Genomic DNA, 14,659 nt, shown 5'->3' on the forward strand with positions numbered 1-14,659 from the left:
CTACATGGCACTAGGGAAATTTCACACAAAAGTTTCCTGCTGTTATTATCACTAGTTCATCTCCACCAGTGCTAGCATGCTGAGAGCCCCAGCATGGATGTGCCATCGGCTTTTTAAGGACAGTGCTTATTAAACCAGAGACACTGTGCTTAAAACACAGAGTGCAATAAGTGGTCTGTCTACACAGTGGACTAACAATACTGTTGACATTAGAGAAGCTGAGCTAGATTTAACAGTGGAAATTGCAAGATTTCCCTAGCTTTAAGCCACCAGTTCAGACTGTTTTACACTCCCAGACTGGAGTTTTATTAAACTGAAAACTTGTACAAGCCCCATTGCTGCTGAATCCTTCCAGAACACATCAAACTCCAATTCGGCAGCCAGAGCTGTCCCCTTTGACCCCGTTAGCAGACCTTCAATACTTAAAGGGACAGGACGAAGGTAAATAATAACCCTGACATTCCCTTATCAGTGCTATGTCTGCCCCAACGCAAACCCCACAGCGTTCTAACATCAGTGTAGCACAATTTGTACTGGCACACCCTACCCAGGTTTGAACAGGGTAAGCTTTAACCAGTATGAATTGTTGCTTCTGTTTAAACCATGTTTGCACTAGGGATTTGCGTTGGTGTAGCTACAGCAGTGGCTAAACACCCAGCATAGAAAATGCCATAGGTTCTTATAGGGCACAAATAACCATACTTATGCAATAAAGGAATTGCAGCAAATTTTAACATTTAATTTTGAGTTTAAGACTCAGAGTTGCTAACTGGCATTGTGCTAGTGACTGAAAACTGGAGTAAAAGCAACTCTCCAAACATTAAGAAGCAAACCAGGCAGGGTGGATAAAAATCAATTTGTCTTTAAAAACAAAACAAAAAAAAAACCCTGGATTTTTCTTTTAACCTGGATTTTATTTAAAGTAAATATAGGTTGTTTTTTTAAAATAAACCTATTTAAAAATTAAATTTGAAACTGACATACCTATGTCAAGGCCTAAATTTATAATCTTTAATCACAGAATCACAGAAATACAGGGCTGGAAGGGACCTCTGTAGGTCATCTAGTCCAGTCCCTGTACTGAGGCAGGACTATGTATTATTTACCAGAGTTTCTCAAATGCGGCCACGAGGGGCTTTTCTTGTGGCCATAGTCTCCTGGACTGTGATGGGAGGAGAGGCAAAATAGCAATCCACCCCCCACCCTGTTTCTCCTAGATGCACTCCCTCGGTGTTGGTTGCTGGGGCTACCAGCAGGGATTGGGCCCTGTCCCGTTCTGGAGTCACCTGGGGCACAATGCTGTAGGAGCAAGCAGCCAGTGAGTTCCCCGCCTTCCTAGGGGTGGTGGGGCTCAGGCTTTGGGCTCTAGCCCTGGGGTGACGGGGCAGCAGACTCCGGCCATAAGATTTTGCGCTCCAGCCCTGGGCTCCAGCTATGCGACGGTAGGGCCCAGGCTCTGGCCACACGGCTTCGGGCTCTGTTCCTGGGCCCCGTCCTCCAGCTGCGAGGCTTCAGGCTCTGGCAGCAGGGCTTCAGGCTCCAGCCCCCCTGCTACCTCCCCCAACCCCCACGTCCCTTGGCCTTCCCCCGACCCTCCATCCAGGACTTAATTTGTCCCCAGGCTTGCCAGGGCTGAGTAAGTCTGCTGTAAAAAGTGATACTTGTAGGTTTGTTAATATCACTTTTCACAACAGACTTACTAGCTATCAATAAATAAATTGCAATGATTTGGACATGTATATGTGCATATTTATATGGTTTTCCTAAAGCTAATGAAGTGTGAGAACAGCCACCAGCAAGAGTTGGTGGCCACATTCTGAGGCCACTAAAAATTTGTCATCAGAACCCCTGCTTTATATCATCCCTGACAGGTGTTTGTTTAATCTGCTCTTAAAAACCTCCAATGATAGAGATCCCACAGCCTCCGTAGGCAATTTATTCTTGTGCTTAACTACCCTTATAGTTAGGAAGTTTTTCCTAATGTCTAACCAAATCTCGCTTGCTGAAATTTGAGTCCATTGCTTCTTGTCCTGCCCTCAGAGCACAAAAAGAACAAATTTATCAACTCCTTTTTATAACAACCTTTTATGACTTGAAGACTGGTATGTCATCCCTCAGTCTTCTCTTCTCCAGATTAAACAAACCCAATTTTTTTCGATCTTTCCTTGTAGGCCATGTTTTCTAAACACTTAATTTTTGTTGCTCTCCTCTGGAACTTTCTCCAATTTGTCCACATCTTTTCTGAAACATGGTGCCCAGAACTGGACACAGTACTCCAACTGAAGCCTTAAAATTATTGAGTAGAACGGAAGAACTACTTCTCATGTCTTGCTTACAACCCTCCTGCTAATACATCCCAAAATGAGGTTCGCTTTTTGTAACAGTATTACATTCTTCACTCATATTTAGTTTGTGATCCACTATAGCCCACAGATCCTTTTCTGCAGTACTCCTTCCTAAGCAGTAATTTCCCATTTTATATTTGTGCAATTGATTATTCTTTCCCAAGTGTAGTATTTTACATTTGTCTTTACTGAATTTCACCCTCTTCATTTCACACCATTTCTCCAGTTTGCCACCATCACTGGATCCTCCACAGCACTTGCAGCCCATCCCAGCTTGGTATTGTCAGCAAACTTTATAAGTATACTCTCCATTATCCAAATCATTGATGAAGATATTGAATAGAACCAGACCCAGGACAGATCCCTGGAGGACCTCATATAACCATCTAAATTAAATACAAAAAAAATAATATTAAGCAACACGTGGCTGCTGAAGTTTTAAAGAACGTCAAACCCCTGACCTGGTGGAAGTCACTGGCTAAGCACCTACAACCAGAGTTTGATGAAGTGCTAAATCAGCTTTTGACAGCACTAGCTTCTTCTGCACATGCAGAGAAAATATTTTCTTAATTCCAGTTTATTCAACTAGATCAGTTCAACAACTAGTTCATTCAAAGTTAAGAAACTGACTAGGAGTACAAAAAGCAGGAAAGTTTGTTCTCTTCCAATTTATGAATAAAAATCAGATGAGAGAGGATGAGATCCATTATTTCTAAACTCTTGAAGAACAAGGTGACCAGAAGTGATCGGTTGAATCAATCAGCTACAGATAATACTCCCTTTGTTTAACAGGTCAGTTAGGTTTAAATGCAAAACATGTTTTGATAAACTATAGCTTTCTTATGTATCCAGAACATTTAAGTTAGTTTTAATTTAAGAAATGTTTTGTGAATTTTAGTTAAATTTGAATTTCCATCCAAAGGGAGCTTGGCACAAATTACAAGTAAAAAATTGGTCATTTAGTAAAATAAATGCATCATTCACCATTTTCTATCATCATAAAAAGGTAAAAAATAAGAATCCATATAATTGCCTAAATAAATGTGTGTAGATAGTGTATCCTCCTCATTAGCAATAAGCACCAAATTTAGCATAAAGGCTAGATTTACCACATATACTCGTTCATTAGCCCGTTCATTTATAAGCCAACCCCCCAAGATGGATAGGTAAAAATAGTAAAAACTATAATGACCTTTTCATAAGCTGACCCTATATTTCAGGAGTTGGCAAACTTTGGCTCCTGGCCCGTCAGGGTAAGCCGCTGGCTGGTCGGGATGTTTTGTTTACCTGGAGCGTTCGCAGGCATGGAGCCCCGCAGCTCCCACTGGCTGGGAATGGCAAACCATGGCCACTGGGAACCGAGGGGCTCCGTGCATGCGAACGCTCCAGGTAAACAAAACGACAATGTGTTAGATATTCATTTCAGTGATTTCATAGAGTTTATAATCATCAAATTTTGTGTAGACCCATTTATAAGCCGACCCCCGCTCTTTGATGTGTCACTTTTTTACCAAAAATATTCGGCTTATGAACAAGTATATACAGTACTTGCAAATCAACATGTTTTAATGGTTGCCAACCAGTGAGAATCAACCTTTCTTTACGAAAATAATTGAAGTACAAATGCAAAATACAATTAAAATCAATTATTTAAATCAAGGTTTTCTGCTTGTTGATTTAAATCATGATTAAAATCAGTGATTTAAATTGCTTTCATTTAAATCAATCCACCCTGAAACTCTGTTTTAAATATACCTAATATTTCTCCAATATAACCCCTTTAGATTATTAAAACGGAAGTTATCTTGAAGACTGATCTCGACTAAACTAATAACTACTTATCTCAAATTATTTAGAGCCCTGGTACCCAAGCTACAGTACATGGACCACCAGTGCTTTGAGGAGACTTGCAGTTGGGTCATACGTTATTGGTTCTCCTCTTTTCCTGATCACATTAAAATAAGCTAAGATACATTGAATATTTTCCCCTGTAAGCAAACTGCTACAGTTGCCAGGGGGATGTAAGTAGATCACCAGTGGGAAGAGAAGTGGCCCACACAATCATCAGTGGGAAGGGAGGTAGTCCACACCAGAAAAGTTTGAGAACCTCATCCTTATTAGCTATCTGTAATTGCACTAGCAGCTAGAGTCCCTAAACAAAGATTATGACCCTAAGTAAGCTGTACCTGGAGGGGAGACTGTCTCTAAGTATATAATCCAAAAAGATAAGAGACAAATGGTGGGAGAAAAGTAGTATCCCCATTTTACAGATGAGAAACCAAAGCACAGAGATTCAGTGACTTACCCAAAGTCAAATATGAGGTCTTTGGCAGTGCTGGGAACTGAAGCCTGGTCTGCTGAGAGACTGTCTAATGCCGTAAGCACAAGACAACCCTTCCCCTCTGAGATATCTATTACTGACAAACCCAACATTAGCTATTTTCTTGCCTTTTTTCTCGGGCTGGGGGGTGCACAACAGATGGCAAGACAACTTTCTGAGAAGATACACATGAGCATGAGAGCAGGATAATCTGGTTTTAAGGAGATCTCAATAATGGGTTCGGATGAAACTACTATACTTACTACTTTCACAAATCCTTCTGGCACTCCCTACTAATACATAACAAGCTAGTAAAGCACAGGCGACAGGCAAGAATTGGGTTGTTTGTGTTGTACAAGAAGCAGAACTCCCTGAGGTAAAACAGATTTATTGCATGAGGTTTCTGAAGCATGAAGCTTCTCATTAGTTCAAAAAAGAGAGGGGACAATGCCAGAGCTGGTCTATCAAAGGACCAAAGGGAGCTCCTCAGGATGCTCCGCCACAAGAAGTCTGGCAGGTGCCCGTGCATGAAAGCAATGGGACATAGGAAAAGTTTTTTTCCAGGCAAGAGAAAGGTCTGATCCTTTACAGAAATCAAGTAGGCATTGTTTTAAGTTTCAGAACTCGTCTTAGCCAACCATTAGGACTCATTCCTCAACTTTCAAGCTAAACAACAGGGCATGACTAAAGATGGGATTTATTCTGGGTAAAACATCTCAAAGAAAATCCTTCCTGGTGGCCACAGTTTTAATTTTCCAAGCACTTTACAAACCTTAACTAACCCTCCACCCCCAAGTAGTAGATAGTGCCCCAGCTGGAAAGCAGGGAGCCAAGGACTGGAAGAGAGTAAGTGATTTGCCAAGGCCACAAGAGTTGGGGGGGCGGGATTATAAATTAGGAATCCCTGTGTTTGGACCACATGTCCATGTGAGAGCAGTGTGAGTTTACTGTGGGATCTTCTGGAGGACTCTCTCTAAGATTAGAAGAGGACAAAGAATAAGCTGCTAGAAATACTAACTTGATGGTTTCTGACTCCATACCATACTTCGGAGGAGAGGCTGTGGCCAAGTCTAAAGCTGTGTTAAGCAAACAGAACTGCTTGGAAGCTTTCAACAACCTCCTAGAAGTCAACAGGCAACAAAGTCAACAGCCACTACCCAAGCACTGTAGCTAGATCTTGCCACATCCAACCCTTAAGAACTGCAGAACAGATGATGGGAGAGTGAAGGAGGCAAATGAAATGTCAGTACACTGGGTGTTCAGCTCGGGATCTTAAGCTATGGCTTTTTTAAATGGTCTAAATACATCTGCCTTTGAATCATGTATGGGGAGGTAGGGTGAGGAAGAAAAGGAGGGGGAAGAGGAAAGAAGCCTTGTTATCTAGTCTACATTTCAAAAGAGCCTTGTGTTCATAGAATATCAGGGCTGGAAGATGACCTCAGGAGGTCATCTAGTCCAACCCCCTGCTCAAAGCAGGGCCAATCTCCAATTTTTGCCCCAGATCCCTATATAGCCCCCTCAAGGATTGAACTCACAACCCTGGGTTTAGCAGGCCAGTGCTCAAACCACTGAGCTATCCCTCCCCCCCATATGTGTTATTTACATATGGAAGAGATTTGTGCAACCGCTCCAGAGTCTAAGTGAATAGGTTTTATAGCTGCGTTTTACTACATAGGTACTTCTCCTCCTAAGCAGTTGAGTTAAATATGTAACATTTAACAGAAGACTGTCGTTCCACCTTAGTTACAACAGGTTGTTGCTGGTATTAAGACCAATAAGAAACAAAACTGAATGAGGGGGGAAAAAGAAAAAAAACTCACGTGGGCCCAGAAAGTCATTAATATCTTTATTGCAGATTTTTAAGTCAGCAGTTTTAGAAACAACTTATTCCACAGGCCTCAATTTCCATAAGGAAGTCTTGCCAAGACTGAACTGTGGCTTTCCAGTTATGGTGTTTGGCCGACCGTGCATTCCAGACCAACACTACTCCACGTAGGTTTCTCTCCCCACACTGGTTTTCTTTATACTAAAAGAGAGGAGTCCTAATGCACCACCAGAACAGCTCCAGGGCTGCTTGCAATGGTGGAAACTGTAGGCCAACCTTGGAAGCATTCCTGAGAATAGGGTAGACAATGGCCCTGTCTACACTAGAGTTTCTAAAAACTGCCTATTACTGTCAGATCAGCATTAACAACAACTTTGGGAGATCTATTGTAGACAGGTCTCTAGCTTAAGTAGATTCTGCTCCCACCTCTGGTGGTATATAGGGGCCATAAAATGTCCAGAAGTAGATGAGGAAAGAATCCTTCAGTACAGGCACAGCATCGGGCCACTACACACAGCCCCACACTGCTCCTCCTTGCAAGACACAGCATAGGGGGGACCACTAGAGGCAGGGGTGCACTGCTAAGTGCTACAGACGTTCTGGGCTACACTGCAGCCTGTATAGTCTAGGATAGGCTGCCATAAATTAGAGTAACTGGAGGCCACTTCAGTCCACAGATCAGCCCAGCATCCAGACGGTGCAAAGGTGGTCCCCTTTGCCCACTCCCCTGGATAGTGCCTTCTGTTCCGTGTCTACTGGATGCGCAAGTTAGATCAGACCCCATGTTGATCAGATCTGCAGTGAAGGAGCAGTGTCAGCTCAAGTCTGTCTCAGTTTGCTTAAAAAAAACAGAAACCAAAGACCAATAAAAATGTGTCTTAGGTCATTTAAGTTCCAATTGAATCTACTGTAACATTTTTTAGAAGTTATCTGAAATCAAAACACTGCAGGATTGTGCTACTGTATTAGAACTAGAGCTCAGATAGTCTATTTCCACTGTCAGCAATTACTATAGAAAAAATAATTATTTTTTAAGATCCATTACCTTGCAATAATCTAAAGACACTTCCTTTTAAAAAATTAACATCAATGCCACCCCCACATTTAGTAAGCCATGCACCAACTATTGCATTCTACCTCCCTGGGGATCAGACCCTTCGGATATTTGGCTAAGTGAAATAGGTCCACAAACTAAGACCAAAGCTGTTTGAAATTGCCCTTAAATAAAACCTTTCCTTCTTTCTCTCCTGTAACGTAAGTGGTTGAAACCTTTTTAACTAAGCTTCTTTTAAAATAAATAAAATAAATAAATAAATAAATAAAAATATCCCTGGATAAAAGAAATAACTGTGCCAGACGAAGGTGATATGTCTCTAAATTTTACAGAGAGACTTATTATAGTGCAGGATGCTGAAGAACAAGTCCATATTTCATTCATCAATAAGGCTGTGAGTCTATCACGGAAGTCATGGATTCCGGGACTTTCCGGAACCTCTGTGACTTCTGCAGCGGCTGGTATGGCTGGCCCAGGGGCAGCTCCTGGGCCAGCTGCACTGGCTGCTGCTGGGGCAGTCTCAGGCCATCGCGCCCCCCCATCCTCCCCCAGCAGCAGCAGGGGTCCCGGGCCACCTCATGTCCCGCTCCACCCCGGGCTGCCGCCCCACAAACATCTGCGGCTCTCCTGGGCCGCCGCCCCCTACCCCAGAGCACCCAAGATTTAGTCAGGGGTATATAGTACAAGTCATGGGCAGGTCACAGGCCATGAATTTTTGTTTACTGCCTGTGACCTGTCCATGACTTTTACTAAAAATACTTGTGATTAAAACGTAGTCTTATTCATCAGTCTCCACGATACCACAATGATGGATGTAGTGTAAGAACCTGATTAGAACACAGAACAAGGTAGAAAGCACCATTCAGCTAGTCTAGGCCATTAAGTAAGTGGTCAGAACCATAAGAGTTCTATGTAGAAAAGGATGCCATAACACCCACCCCCTTCCTCTGGTGGATGGCTGCTCCATTCATCCTGGTAACAGAATAACTGATGTGTTCTTGGCACACACAGGCCCTGTCTCAATGGGCAAAAAAGTGTAGATTTTTCCAATAGGTTTCCCCTGTTTGAGGGACTGTAAAACCTTAAGAGTTGGTATGGTCCTACAGGACAGGGTGTAGAACCAGAAACAATAACTCATTCTGAAACCAACCAGACTTCAAGTTGGCTGTCACCATCTAAAAGAGACTGCTAACAGGCCTTGATTGAATCCGTATCATACAGAAAAGAATTACAGGATCTGACCAACATATAGGAAAACCCAAAAAAATCAAACCAAGAAAAGTTATCATTAATTTCTGTCTGCTTTTGATATACTTCATCCACAGCTCAGACTTAAGATTTCTACAGTACTTCAAGACAGACTTATTTTGACAGTCTAGTTTCTTTATCAGCAGGCACCCTGTACAATTGTCCCCCTGGAGAGTGTAACATGGGTTACTAAAACATATTTCTTTCTCTCACAAACATGCTGTTGTCTCACTTGTCACACTATAAGTTATTGGCCAAGAGAAGTGAGGCCTAACATTGAAACAATGTCATTTCTCTATTTGTAATGCATTAACTTTTGAAGACTGCGTCCAATCAATTCCAAAATTTGAGAGAACGTTCTAGGTAAATGGAACAGACCCTATGGATTTTGGTGGCAATCAGAAAACCAGAAAAATCCAATTTCCACACAGTGACCATTTGGTGCTGCAGATAGAAGAGCACTGACCAAGATAACTCAGCCAATCACCAGTCCCTCCCTCCAGTTTATTTGCATACTTCAGTCCCATTGGTTGAAGTGAGTCAGCAAATAAAACTAAGTGAGGTCTGAGGAGTCTCCATAGGGTTGAGGGACCCAGGGTTCAGGACTGGAATAGGGAGGCTCCTTCAGATCAAGATCTATTAAAGGTAAGGCTGGAGATTTCACTGTGGCTCCCTCCACGTTATGCCTGGCTCAGGCAAAATCATTTACCTTCGCCCAGTCAAAAGCTGTTCTATGTCATCTAAACGGTGCTCATTACATACAGCAGGAAGAGAGATTCCTCTGCTTGCAGTACCAAACTGGCACCGTCAGGGAGAAGACAACCAAGTCAGGCAGCAGACTCAGTGTTTCAGGTTAGGGTTACTGGAGGGAAGGATGGAGCGATGATTAGTTATGTTACCTCTGATGCTACCACTCAGTTCCTGAAGCACCAAAGAGGCACCATTGGGAGAAGTTGCAGTTGATATGCAACAAGGAAGATAAGATGAGCAGCTTAGATGACTTAGTAAAATGTAGCTTTAGTGGCTGTATCTTACAAAATTGCTACAAGTTTGAGGCTAGAGACAGCATCCTGCCCCTCCCATCATCTGCCAGCTCAGCCTACATAAGCAACAAAGTAGAGATCTCTTTTGTTTACTATCAGAAACGCATGAAACTGAGGTTTGCGAGGGATTTGTATGGTCCAGTGCTTAGTGCACTAACCTAGGAGTTGGAAGCCCTGGGTTCAGTTTGCTTCACCATTGCAGACATCCTGCGTGACCTTGGGCAAATGGCTCCACCTCTCTATGTCCCAGTTCCCTCTCTGTAAAATGGGGATAATTATCCTTCCCTAACTCAGAGGGATGTTGCAAGGATAAAGACATTAGAGACCATGAAGAGCTCAGACATCACAGTAATGGAACTGTATAAATATCTTAGGGCTTGTCTACACTTACCAGGGGATCCACGAGTGGCAATCGATGCACTGGCGATCGATTTAGCAGGTTGAGTGAAGACCAGCTAAATCGACCGCAGATCGCTCTCCCGTCGACTCCTGTACTCCAGCAGATCGAGAAGAAGAGGGGGAGTCGATGGGAGAGCGTCTCCTATCAACACCGTGTAGTGTGGACCTGCGTTAAGTAGATCTAAGCTATGTTGATGTGAGTTACACTATTCACGTAACTCAAATTGCGTAGCTTAGATCAAATTACCAATGCAGTGTAGGCAAGGTCTTAGACACGTAGGCTAAATGACTATGTCCAGGCTTCCTTTAGATCCATCTATAGCAGTTTCCCCTTCTCCCTTATTTTGTGTCTTTTTTCCCATAAGTTGAGCCTTAGCATACCATTCAAGCGCTTACAGGATTTGGTCCAGCAACAAGCCTATCTCCCTGTACTGAGACACAAGATAGGCTAGGTAATATCTTTTATTGGACCAACTTCTGTTGGTGAGATGGACAAGATTTCAAGCTTACACAGAGCTCTCATTTAGGTCTGGGAAACATACCAGAGTGTCACTGCAAAATCAAGGTGGAACAGATTGTTTTGCATAAGTAGTTACCACACATTTCAAGAGGCTATTCAAGGTGACCATTAACATAACTCCAGTTGTAAAGGGGGCTGGGGGAGCAGCTGACAGTGGGGTTATTAGTAGGTTATAGATTGTTGTAATAAGCCATAACTCCAGTGTCTCTATTCAGTCCATGATTTTCAGTACCTAGCAAAGTTATGAATTTAAGCTCCCATGCTCATCTTCTGAAAATGTTGTGCAGGTTTCCTTTGAGGATGTGGACTGATAGGTCCAATATAGAGTGATCACTCTGTAAAAAGTGTTCACTCACAGATGATAGGGTGTTTTTGTCTTTTATCATTTTCCTCTGTAAGTTCATTTGAGAGCATAGTGACACACTCACCCAGGGCCTGATCTAAATTCCCATTAAAAGGCATCAGTGGAAGCTGGACTGGGTACTGAGGCTATGTCTACACTACAAACCTTACAGTGGGACAGCTGGTTCCACTCTTTGCTGGTGGGAGAGAGCTCTCCTGCTGGCATAATTAAACCACACCCCAAGGAGCGGCGGTAGATGTGTCGTGCGGCAGTAGATATGTCAGCAGGAGAGAGTCTCCTGCCAACATAGTGCTATCCACACCAGCACTTTTGTGGGTGAAGGGAGTGTTTTTTTCACACCCCGACCAACATAACTTTAACCGACAAAAGTGATAATGTAGACATTGCTTGAGTGACAATGACAGATCAAATGTAAAAACTGAAGCCAGCCTAAGCTGTAATGAAAAGTGCTTTTTAAAGCAAAGCACACACAAAAACCAGGATCCTCTTAAAGCTTTGCACTTATTTTAATAAGATACGGTGTGCAGGTAGGCTCTTGCAAGCAAATATTTTCCTACTTCAGATTTTAATAACAAGCCTTTGTCAAGTTCTGCTTCACAATCAAACTAGCAGTGACAACTGTCAACCACCAATCTAAACAGTCCTAATTCTTAATACAGACTAACACGGCTGTTACTCTGAAACCTTCCAGGATATAGCTCTTTCTGCATAGCCTCTAACCTACTGCAGTGTGTCCATCCAGTATGTCCACTAATACTGCTTTTTAGACACGTTCTTTAAGGAAGGGGTAAGGAGACTCCCTTCCTACTGAAGTGGCATACATGTACCTGAGGGCAGAGCAGATCCTGAGGAGCAACTTAAAAAGGTTTCAGAGTAACAGCCATGTTAGTCTGTATTCGCAAAAAGAAAAGGAGTACTTGTGGCACCTTAGAGACTAACCAATTTATTTGAGCATAAGCTTTCGTGAGCTACAGCTCACTTCATCGGATGCAAATAAAAAGGTTTATTTAGCATCTCTATCTTTCTGTAAGGCAAAGCTGGTCTCACATGCTAATGCCCCAAAAACTATGAACTAATCTGTTCAAATCAGTACATGCTTTTAAACTGCAGATGAGCAAAATAATTTGTCTTTTCACCACCCTCTAAACAGCTTTGAATTAAACAAGTTATTTAGTCCTCTAGCCTCCTGCCTTTAGACATTGTCACTAGTACTTAATTAAAAACTGTCAAGTTACTCAAATCTCAATATCAACTACTAAATATGCATTAAAGTATTACAGAACCCTTATTGACCATACACTGTGTGGGGAGATGGTTATTTATGGATCAGAACTTTGATCCCACAGACACAATTCAGAGCAAGCGCACTACCATGATAATCCACAGATTGAGAACATCTAGTAGTACACACTAACAATCATTAAAGGCTGTTATGTCAATTATTCAGATTACATAGCCAGATTTTTAAATAAAGAAATACAATAAAGGATCTAACTAAACACTGTCAGACTGGAGATTCAGGGGAAGGAACTAATAGTAAAATCGCCCATTGTACCTAAGTATTGCAGCACATACAGCCACGCACTAATCTCAGATCTAAGCACAGCAGGGAGAGTTAAGGATGAAACAAAAGCCTTGAATCTGTACTCCCCAGCCCCCGCGGTTTAGATTTCTAAAACCCATCCCCAAATCAGAGGAAAAAGCCCTATTAGGTCATGCAGTCCACCCCTCCCAGTACCGGATTCGTCCTTACACTGTTTTCTGTAGTGCTTTGTCCATTTTTAAAATGTCTGGAACAAGGGAAGTGAATTCCCTCTGGACATCACAGTCCCTCCGTTTTTCCTACGGTGGGCTGCCACCACAATGCCAGTGCCTGCCAAGTCTGTTCTTTCATGGGTGTGCAACTGAATACAAAATCCTGATTTTTAGAAAAAACCAAATACTTTAAAACACTGATAAGCTGGGCGAAACTGCCAGGAACAAACCCTGCTGGAAAGCCCATGTACTTCCCCCAACCATGAGCCCCGGTCAGGCTCCCAGCTGCGCCCAGCACAGCCACAGAGCAGAGGCAGCTCTGTAACCTATTGATTTCACCAAACAATGCTTCCCCTCCCCCTCCCTGCCCCCCAACAAGCCAAGGGCTGACTGCAGCCCCCTCCCCCCACATATCAGCCCCATGCTACAGGACACTGGGGTTTTACCTGGAGCTGCTGGAAGGGCAGACGGGGGAGGGGGGGCGCAAGTAAAACCGGCCTCATGGACGTTACAGAGGGTGCATGCGGTAGAAGGGGGAGCAGCAGATCCCGCTTAATTCCCGCGGCACCTACTGCAGTGCATGGCTGCGGCTGCTGCTCCTCCGCCCCAAGGCTGCCGCTGCTGGGGCTGGGTAAGAATGGAAGCCTCAGGGCGCAGGCGCACTCAGCACCGACTGGAAGGACTACCCGGCAAGCGCGCAGGCCCAGCGCGCAAGCGCACTATTTTTGTCGGGCCCTGGAATCTAGAAGACACCCCAGCAAGCAGGACGCACGCGCACTAGGGTGTCGCTCTGTTGCAGACTTCCCCTCTCTCACCATGGAGCTCCGCGGGAAGGGCAGAGCGGCCGGAAACACCTCCCGCGGAGCTCCATGGTGAGAGAGGGGAAGTCTTCCAAGCGTGGCTGATATGAGGTAAGCGTACAATCTGCGCATGCGCCCGCCGGGGTCTCGGGCGAGCTAAGCCCGCGCCCTGCGGGGTTCCGTAGTCGGCGTGCGAAATGGGCCGTTGCTGCACGTCACTAACGTTCAGACTGGCCGGTTAGCGTTGCCCGCCGCGGCTTTTTGGGTTGCGGGGGCCGCCCGGTCAGCCACGCCGCCTCCGGGGCGAGAGGGGGCGCTGCTGAGGCAGAGAAACCGGGAGGGAAGCTCGGCTGCCCGGGAAGCCTTCCGGGTAAGGTTCCCGTGGTGCTGAGCGCAGGTCCCCCCAGTCACTTCCGGGGCGGGAAGCGGCCTCTTAAGGACGGGCGCCCCACCCCCACTTTTCCTCTCGAGGGCAGGCGGCGCGGCCTTGGGCGGGCACCCCCAAAGGCTGTGGGGGGGGGGGGGGGTGAGAGGCGCCTTCACACAACCCCCGGCCGGGCCCCGGGGCGCTGGGCAGGGACCCGCAACGAGGAACCGGTGCGGGAGGGGATGGCGCGAGGAGGGGCCTGTTGGAGGAGGACGCTGCGGTGCGGGACCCCTGGGGGCGATGGTGTAAAGAGAGACCCGTGCGGGGCAGGCCCAGGAACAGCGATGGAATAGGCCATAGGGGTGGGGAAAGAGCCCCAGGGGATGCTGTGGGGCGGGGCCCGTGCGACATTTATCCCTGTCACCAGCTGATGTGAATTTTATCATGAGTCCTATGATATTTGATTAATTTCTAAGCTTGGAGTCTTGTGATGAGGGGAGAATCTCAGTTATCGTTTAAAAGAAAAATAGCTTCTGGCCCTCATTGCAAAGAAAAGCTTGAACATGTCATGCCCTGGTGGCCCAAAGGGTCAGAAACCAGAAGACAAATAAAAGGAACA

At 44.7% G+C, this 14,659-nt stretch overlaps 1 protein-coding gene across 1 annotated transcript in view; it reads right to left on the reverse strand.

Moving 5' to 3' along the window:
• CLASP1 (cytoplasmic linker associated protein 1) overlaps positions 1-13,517 on the reverse strand; it is a 269,429-nt gene extending 255,912 nt beyond the window's left edge. The window contains exon 1 of the mRNA XM_077830446.1: positions 13,320-13,517. The gene's annotated coding sequence lies outside the window, so the exon portion shown is untranslated. The remainder of the gene's footprint in view (positions 1-13,319) is intronic.
• Between the last annotated feature and the right edge of the window lie 1,142 nt (positions 13,518-14,659).

Source organism: Eretmochelys imbricata, chromosome 11 (assembly GCF_965152235.1).
Source record: "Eretmochelys imbricata isolate rEreImb1 chromosome 11, rEreImb1.hap1, whole genome shotgun sequence".
NCBI lineage: Eukaryota > Metazoa > Chordata > Testudines > Cheloniidae > Eretmochelys > Eretmochelys imbricata.